The sequence below is a fragment of the Zingiber officinale genome, chromosome 9A (assembly GCF_018446385.1).
Source record: "Zingiber officinale cultivar Zhangliang chromosome 9A, Zo_v1.1, whole genome shotgun sequence".
Lineage (NCBI taxonomy): Eukaryota > Viridiplantae > Streptophyta > Magnoliopsida > Zingiberales > Zingiberaceae > Zingiber > Zingiber officinale.
Genome location: NC_056002.1, coordinates 44,786,214 through 44,795,313, shown reverse-complemented (window position 1 = coordinate 44,795,313; position 9,100 = coordinate 44,786,214).

Sequence of the window (9,100 nt, the reverse complement as noted above, 5' to 3'; positions counted from 1 at the left end):
ACGATCGCGACGACTTCGCGTATTGGAAGGTAAGGATGAAGTATTTCCTTATGACTAACATTGAAAATTGGAGTTGTGTACAATTAGGTTTCACTCCTCCGATGGATAAAGAAGGAAAACCTCTTGAGAAGAAGAAGTGGACGAAGGAGCAAATCCACCAATCCACAATCAACGACGAGGTAATGAAAATATTTGAATTCTCATTACCTAACGATATATTGTGTAGGATAGGTGGATACAACAATGCCAAGGAGTTGTGGAACAACTTGGCTAAGTTCCATGAGGGGAACTCCACTTCAAGCCATGAAGAGGAGTCAAGTGAGCCAAGTAGCTCACATCATGGAGAAGAGGAATTAGAAGTTGAGGGCTACTCAACATCTAAGGAAGAAGAGGAGGAGAGTTCTTCTTCAAGAATGGAGCAAGAGGAAGAAGCTTCTACCTCCGGAAGGGATGAAGAAGAAAGTCTTCATCCATCCTCAACCCTAGGTAACTCAAGCATTTCAATTTCAAATAAATTGCATATATTATGCTTTGAGTGTAGGGAATTTGGACATTACAAGAGTAAATGTCCAAAGAGGGTTAGGAAGACTCCACCGGCGCCAAAGATCAAGGAAGCCGGAGTCCCGATACGCAAGAGCAAGGAGCACGTGATGTGCTTCCAATGCAAGCGAAGGGGACATTATCGGAGCCAATGTTCGAGAGGGAGGCAATCTCACAAGGACAAGAGATCGAGCACATGTATAGGGGGAGCTAGGGCAAACCCTAAGGTAATCTCTAAGGCACACTCTTGCAATTCTAGTAGGATGCATGCTAGTAGCCTTATTGCTATTGTCAAGGATGATAAGCATGTTAATTATAGAAATCGATACACATGCTTAGGTGCCAAACATGTGAGCCTAGATAAGGATAACACTAGGAAAGCCAACCCTAAAATTAACCCATCTAAGGCTAAGGAAAATCTAGGTAGAAATCCCAAATCATCTAGACATATGCCTAGGAATACCTCAAAGAAAAATGATAAATTAAAGTTTGAGGTATTAGAGAAAGAAAATCAAGTCTTGAGGTCAAGACTTGACTCTCTAGAAAAGGCTCTTAAGGACTTGACTCTAGGGTTTAAGGGTCAAAAACCAATGTCCAAGGACAAGAAAGGTTTGGGTCACAAACCTAAGTCCCAAGTGGTCAAGCCCACTTACCACAATGTTCCATTCGATTATGGAACAAAACCTAGGGCTAGGAAGACCACCACCAAGGTCACAAAGGGAGTCACCCCTAGAGTTGATCTTGATGAGTCCCAAATGACCAAGACTTCAAAGCCTAAGAGGGTCATTAGGAGGGTTGCTAGGGAAGTTATCCCTAGTGAATATTTAGTGAACCCAATGAGCTCAAATAGGTATTGGGTTCCTAGGAGCATCTTCTCTACCCCATAAATGGGTTAGAGAGTGTCAACTCCAATAAGAAGGGTAGTTAACCCAACTTTGAGGAAATTGACACTCAAGGAGCATTTTCAAGATTTTGTGAACCTTTGAAAATGAAAAAGAATTATTATTTACTCCTTGAAGAGTAAATTGTGCCATATTTGAAAAATATCGATTTTAATCTTATTTGGCACAATTTAAGAAAACCTAGAGAAATACCATAATTGAGATTTTGGTTTTCTCTTAGGGATATATGGGCAATCTAGGGTTAGATTTTAAGTTAGCTAAGGCTAAGGATACTTAGATAGGGAATTTAGGTATTTTATTTGTGCCTAACTTGCCATGATTGGTTGTCATATGCCATGTCATGACATCATATTTATTTTATTATCATTTGTAATGTCATGATAATGCTTAGGCTAGTTTATATGTCATGCTTTATTTAAGTTTTCAAACTTTATGCCATGACATCATGACATTGGCACATGTTTTTACTCATGATATCATTATATGTCATGTCATCATCTCTTGCATTATAATCAATGAAATTGATTTAAGGACAAACATATAATTTGATATTGAGATCAAATTGGTGTTTAGAAAATGCATGAGAACTTAGCCTAAGTTGACCTTAATCCATATCTCACATCAAATTGACTTGAATGTGGTTTGATACACCTTAGATGTGTGTGAGATATTAGGATCATGAGTTAGGATCAAGGTGCATAGTCCTTGTACCTAGATGACCCTAATTCAAGAAATTAAGGATCATAGGGAAAGCTTGTGTACAAGTCATGTACATCTAGCCCTAAGATTATGGTCCTAAATTCAAATGGTTTTAAAAGCATTTTAAAATTGATTTGAAAAACCTTGATGAAGCTTTCCTAGTGTTAGCATTCATCATTGAACATTCTGATACAAAGTTGAGTTAAACTTGAACTATTTCAAAGTTTTTGAACTTTGTATCAAGATTGAAAAATGGAAGTTATTTTCATAGAAAACTATTTTTCCATGATAGTATATGTTATGAGGAATGTATCCTCAAAATTTCACAATTTTTTGAATTTTCTGGAATTTTCTAGGAGTTTCTGAATTTCGGGAAGGAAATTTCAGAAATCTGCCTATCAGAGTCTGGATCGGTCTGGGGACCGATCCAGGTAAGTCCTGATCGGTCTGTGGACCGATCCAGTGAAGCATGGATCGGTCTGCAGACCGATCCAGAGAGCTTGGTGTGATCTGGTGAAGGCCTGATCGGTCTGGTGACCGATCAGTGACGATCCAGTGCGATCAATGAAGCATGGATCGGTCTGGGGATTGATCGAGGGGGTTTTGATCGGTCTTAGGACCGATCAGTGCATGCCAGTGGAGTTGACTTTTAGGGGAGTCTTAACTAATTGTCAAGGGGAGTTGACTTTAGGGAGTTTTACTCCTTAAGACTTTTGAGGATTAGTGATATGGGATTGTCACTAAGTTGATTGTTGAGTTTAGTATCAAGGGGAAATTAAGAGTTTCAATGAAAGGTATGGGACTTTCATTAGGAAGAAACTCTTGACCTTGATCCTCTCTTTTTGATGTGTGTCAAAAGGGGAGTGTTCATTGGAGAATTATTGGAGAACCCAAGTTAGGTTATCGGGTTAACCTAAGCTAGGGAAGAATGTCAAGGAATGTTCGAGGAAGAACATTGGAATTCTTTTGATGTATGTCAAAAGGGGAGAATTATGTTAGGTTATCGGGTTAACCTAAGGAGAGAATGTTCAAGGAAAGAACATTGGACATTGGAAGATGGTTGGAAAACCTAAGTTAGGTTATCGGGTTAACCTAACTTAATTATGGGTTTTGTCAAACATCAAAAAGGGGGAGATTGTTGGTGCAACCTTAGGTCAAGGTAGACCTGGTTGACCCGACTCGAGGTGACTTGACTCGAGTTGTATTTTGATGTTTGACTTGGGAAGATTGTCGGTGAAACCTTAGGTCAAGGTTGACCTAGTTGAGTTGCATGTTGATGTTTGACACTCGTGAGAGAGCTCTATTCTTGATATGGGACAAGAATAGATGTTTGGGAGGTTGTTGGTGCAACCGTAGGTCAAGGTTGACCTGGTTGACCTGATTCGGGAAAAGTCCAAGCAGGGAGCTTGGCACTAGAAAAGTCCAAGTATGGAGACTTGACACTGGAAAAGTCCAAGCAGGGAGCTTGGCACGCGAAAAGGTCAGTGTGACGGACACTTGGTGCGAAAAGTCCTGGTGAGTGAAGCCAGACAGTCGGGAAATCCTGGTGAGTGAATCCAGGTGAAAATCCTAGTGAGTGAAGCTAGGTGAAGGTGAAAGTCCTGGTGAGTGAAGCCAGGCATTCGGGAAAATCCTGGTGAGTGAAGCCAGGTGAAAATCCTAGTGAGTGAAGCTAGGTGAATGAGAAAGTCCTAACTGGGATGTTAGGCAGTGTGGAAATCCTGGTGAGTGAAGCCAGGTGAAAGTCCTGGTAAGTGAAGCCGGGCAAGGGAAAATCCAGATGGATCGAGGGTGATCGGACATTTGGTGATGGGAAGTCCAAGTAGGTCATAGGAGTGACCCGATACTTGGTACGGAGAGAAAAGTCTAAGTGGGTCAAAGGGATTGACCGGACACTTAGCAGGGAGTCCTAGTAGGTCAAGGGAGTGACCGGATGCTAGGCGCAATGTACCAACGGGTCAAGATTGACCGGATGTTGGTTTGGACTTGGTTTGGGCGAAAACCATGAGCTGGATTGATCTGGTGATCGATCCAGTGATACCGAGAATATTCTGATCGGTCTGGTGACCGATCGAATAACACATCGATAGCATCTTGTGTGTTAACCGATCGATCCGGTGACCGATCGAGTCGTCGGCGAACAGGATCGAGCGCAGAGGGGCTGATCGGTCCGGGGACCGTCGACAAATCTGATCGGTCCGGACCGATCGAGGTTCTGATCGGTCCATGGACCGATCAGGGATGGAACAGAAGCGAAGGCTTCTTTCCTGATCGGTCTGCAGACCAATCAGGATGTTGCCTGATCGGTCCACAGACCAATCAGGGTTCTAGCCGTTGCGACGCAACGGCTAGTTTCTTCGCTGTTTCGCTGTTTCTTCTTCGCAGGTATAAAAGAGGGCTACAGGACTTCGGTGAAGCTGCTTCTACTGCTACTTCTTCTTCTCTCCTGCCTGAAGCTTCTGCTTCTTCTTCCTGCTGAGCTTTGTTGAGCTCGTTGGGTGCTAAAGCTTCGCGTGAGCTTCTTCCTGTTGCTGGTTTTTCTAGCTAGGCTTGGATCCGAGAAGCTGCTACTTCACCAGGGTTCCTGCTGACTTCAAGAAGGCAAGCAAGTGTTGTTTACATTTCTGTTCTTGTTTTCTTGTTCCTATTTGTACTCCTATTGCTGTTGCAAAGATTGTGGTGAGGTTTCTCCACCCACAAGGAGTATCTATTAGCCGGGTTTCCGGGGACTCATCCACCGACGGATTGGTAGGCTTCGTCCACCTTACGGACACGCCGAGGAGTAGGAGTTCATCTCCGAACCTCGTTATATGGTTTGTCTTTCTTCTCCTGTTTTCTTTCTACGTTGTATTTCCGCTGCACTAACCTAATCGTAGGAAGAAACGCGAAAGATTGGGGTCGGCTATTCACACCCCCCTCTCTAGCCGTACGAAGAGATCCTAACAATGTGTGCATACCTTCGTCGACATCTGGGGGTCCTTATATAGGGCCCCGGGGAAACGGGGACACGCTTCCCGATGCGTACACGCTTCCCCAAACTTACCTTAACGAGCCTGTGTCAGAAAAGTACCTCTGGCGTTATTCCGCAATCGTCCGAACATATCCCGGATGTGACGGTGGAAGCTTCCACCGTATGATCCTGTGTACGGCTCGGCCGCCAATTCTGCTGTTTGTCGACGGCAGGTGTCTCAAGGATGATGTTATCCCCTGTCTTCTTTGTCCTCTTGCGTCCCTTGTCTGTTCCAGGGCCGAACGAGTAGGCCGCTCGGCAGGCATATTACTCCTTTCGCCGGTTATAGTCATCGGTCCGACCGGGATACCTCCCGGTCGTATGCTCGGATGATATTGCCCTACCTCTGTTGCCTGGTGCTCGGCCGAACGGACATTCCGTTCGCCCTTGAAACCTTTTTGCCTTAGCATCGGAAACCCGACCCTTAGTCGGGTTGTCTTTCATTCGGTTCGGGGGATTCACGGTCGGTCGGCATGCGATGTCCGACTCGGTAGGCCTGTTTCTTCCGGTCGGTTTATCTTCGTGTTAAATCTCCTGATCTTTGACCTCCACGTGTCGTTGACCTTCTGCCAACGAGGGTGTCCCGTCTTTATCACCGGATCAAGGGCAAAAAGGTTATTTTCAATTTTTATTTTGTTAATTAAAAATAAGACTCGACGGTAACCGCAGAATGTAAATGCAATATCGAACACCCAAACAAAAAAAATATATAAACAATTAAAAAAAAATCTAAAGCCTTAGCTCCATGCGCTAAGCTGCCAGTTTGTCCTCGTCGTCGGATTCGTCCGTGAACGCACGGTGAGGTTGTATTCGCCGCCGTCGGGGCTGGGCTGAGCAGCAGCATGACTTTGACGTCGCAGTTGCTGGGGTCGTTCAGCGGGTCGAACAGGTCAACGGTCCACTTGAGCCACGTTCACGAGGAAGACTTTCTAGGTCAAACCGTGCGACACGATGGCGAAGCTCACCTTCGTACATCGACGTCCCTCCACGGCGGCTCCGTGCAATGATTAAACTAAAAAAATAGGTAAACTATGGATAGCAAAATGGAAAAAAAAAAAAATCTTGAAAGAATAGAAATTCTAACCGGCGGCATGGTCGAGGACGTCAGCGGCAGACTCGCCGTCAGGGAAGCAGAAGAAGCGACCGAAGTCTCCTTGGCCTCCTTGACGACCTTCATCCCCTCCGCCTGGAAGTCGCTCAAGACCTGCTCCCTTAACCGGCACTGCACGTGGAAGCTAAGTGCTGAAACACAAAGACAAAGAATGGGGAGAAAAATAAAGGGAAAACAATTATTTCATAATTATCGTAGGCTACAAATCCAGTCATAATTTCCCTTCGCGTCCTCCTCCGACATCAGCTTTGTTGAAATATGTTAGCTCATTATTTCTTACTGTATCAATATTAGAATAATAGATGTCAAATATCTATTATTATTTTTTCTTTGTAATCTTTCTTCTTGTGTAAATACGTAAGAGATCTTGCAGATAGTATTTAATAAAAAAATACTTTTCAAAACAAAATTATCTCATTGTTTCTTACATAGTAATACTATAATAGCAGAGCAGTTTGTTAACGAGAAAATTATTTATTTAATTTATTAGGCTAATATGATAGATTCATATTCTTCATCATCGAACAAAGTAGGAGAAAGTTTTGTTCAGACACTTTTGACCGTTTTCTTCTTTACCACTTGGACCATCTGGAAATTATTTTTTATAACTTAATAGTGATAATTATGATACTCAGAGCCGTTCCTAGGTTTTATCAACGAAAACACCACGAACAAACATTGACTAATGAAACTTTTCTTTTAAGAAAAAGATGGAACAACGTGTCTGGTCTTTGGATCCTTAGTTAATTTTGTTGAATCCAATCTCGCCAATAACAATAACGTGATTTATGTTGTTGATACGGATTATGATAGATCGGTTAAACGAGTGAAGGAGGGGTTCAAGTTAAGAGAGAAGGAAGAGTATATTGTCGGTCGACCATAGGTCGAGCGAATGCTCACGCACTCATGTATACTCGGCCAAACAAATTCTATCCGAGCATAAAGACATTTTAGCCTTATATATAACTCTCAACATCTTACCGGCCGACTACAGGCCGAGTGAGCACCCACGTGCTCATATATGCTCGGTCGGGACTTTGTCCACCTAAGCATAAAGACATTTAGCCTTATATATAATTAACTCTCAACATCTTACCAATCGACTGCAAGTTGAGCGAGCACCCACGTGCTCATATATGCTCGGTCGGGCAAAAAAGCATTTAGCATTATATATAACTCTCAGCATCTTACCGGCCGACGACAGGTTGAGCGAGCACCCACGTGCTCATATATCCTCGGGCGGGTTTTGTCCGTCCGAGCATAAAGACATTTAACCTTATATATAACTCTCAGCATCTTACTGGCCAATCGCAGACCGAGTGAGCACTCATGTGCTCATATATGCTCGGTCGGGCAAAACCTGTCCGAATATAAAAACATTTAGTCTTATATAACTCTTAGTATCTTATCGGCCTACTGCAGGCCGAGCGAGCACCCACATGCTCATATACGCTCGGTTAGGCCTGCCCGATCATAAAGGCATTTAGCCTTATATAAGATTCTCAACACATTACCGGCCGACCGCAGACCGAGCGAGCGCCCTTGCGCTCAATTATGCTCGGTCGGGTAAAGCTCGCTCGAGCATAAGGACATTTAGCTTTATATAAAACTCTCAGCATATAACCGGCCGACAGCGGACCAAGCGAGCATCCATGTGCTCATATATGCTCGGTCGGGCAAAATCCCGCATCGAGCATAAAAGACAGGTTCAACCGGAAGCATTCTTAACTGTATATATGACTGGCTTGATCGACCGGCCAAGACATATTCAACAGAAAGCATTCTCAACAATATATACGGCCAGCTTTAGTGACCGGCCGAGACATATTCAACAGAAGGTAGTCTAAATAGTGTATATAGCTAGCTTGAACGACCGGCCGAGACATATTCAACAGAAGACAGTCTGAACAGTATATACGACTGACTTGAACGATCGGTCGAAGCATATTCAACAGAAGGTAATCTGAACAGTATATACGACCGGCTTGAACGACCGGCCGAAGCATATTCAACAGAAGATGGTTTGAACAGTATATATGGTCGGCTTGAACGACCGACCGAGACATATTCAACAGGATGTATTCTCAACAATATATATGACCAGCATAAATAGCCGGTCGGAACATGCTTAGCAGAATATTTGGTGAGAATATCTTCTAGAAGCTTTTTCAATTATGATGATGTGCCCCCATTATAAATACAAGTCATAAACGACAAAATGGGTACATCTGGGTAAAAAAAAAGATTTCCTAAAGGATTATTGCACGAAGTATAGAAGATGACTTCATCTCTTAACAAACTCTAATGAACTAGGGACTACCTCACGACTACAGAGGTCATGTGAGGTGGTATAAAAAGGTGGATCTTCTCTGTTGGCAAGGTACACAAATTCTAACATCTAAACTCTATTTCACTTCAGTTACTCTTTTTCTTCTTCTTCTTCTTCTTCTTCCATCTGTGAGAGGAATTGACTTGAGCATCAGAGGGCCTAGCCAGGGATCCCCACCCCGGTCTTAGGTCACTAATGTTTTGTTGGCTCGTCTCACTGTGCGCAGGAACGTTGAGGAGTTTCTTCATATCTTTGGAGTTTGTCTTCATCAGAGGTCATCACCATTCATCGAAGCAAGTTCTCATCTTCGCATATCTCAGACATGATCAAATTTGACGCCGTCTGTGGGAACCATTCACCTGGATCTGAGACTACGGAGATGAAGGAAGCTGGTAAACCCAACACCATTACTATATTGCAGGATGATCTGGAGTTGCTCATCAACACCAGAGTACAGAAGATACTGCAACAACAGCAACAATAAGTGAATACTGGTGACACATTGCCTG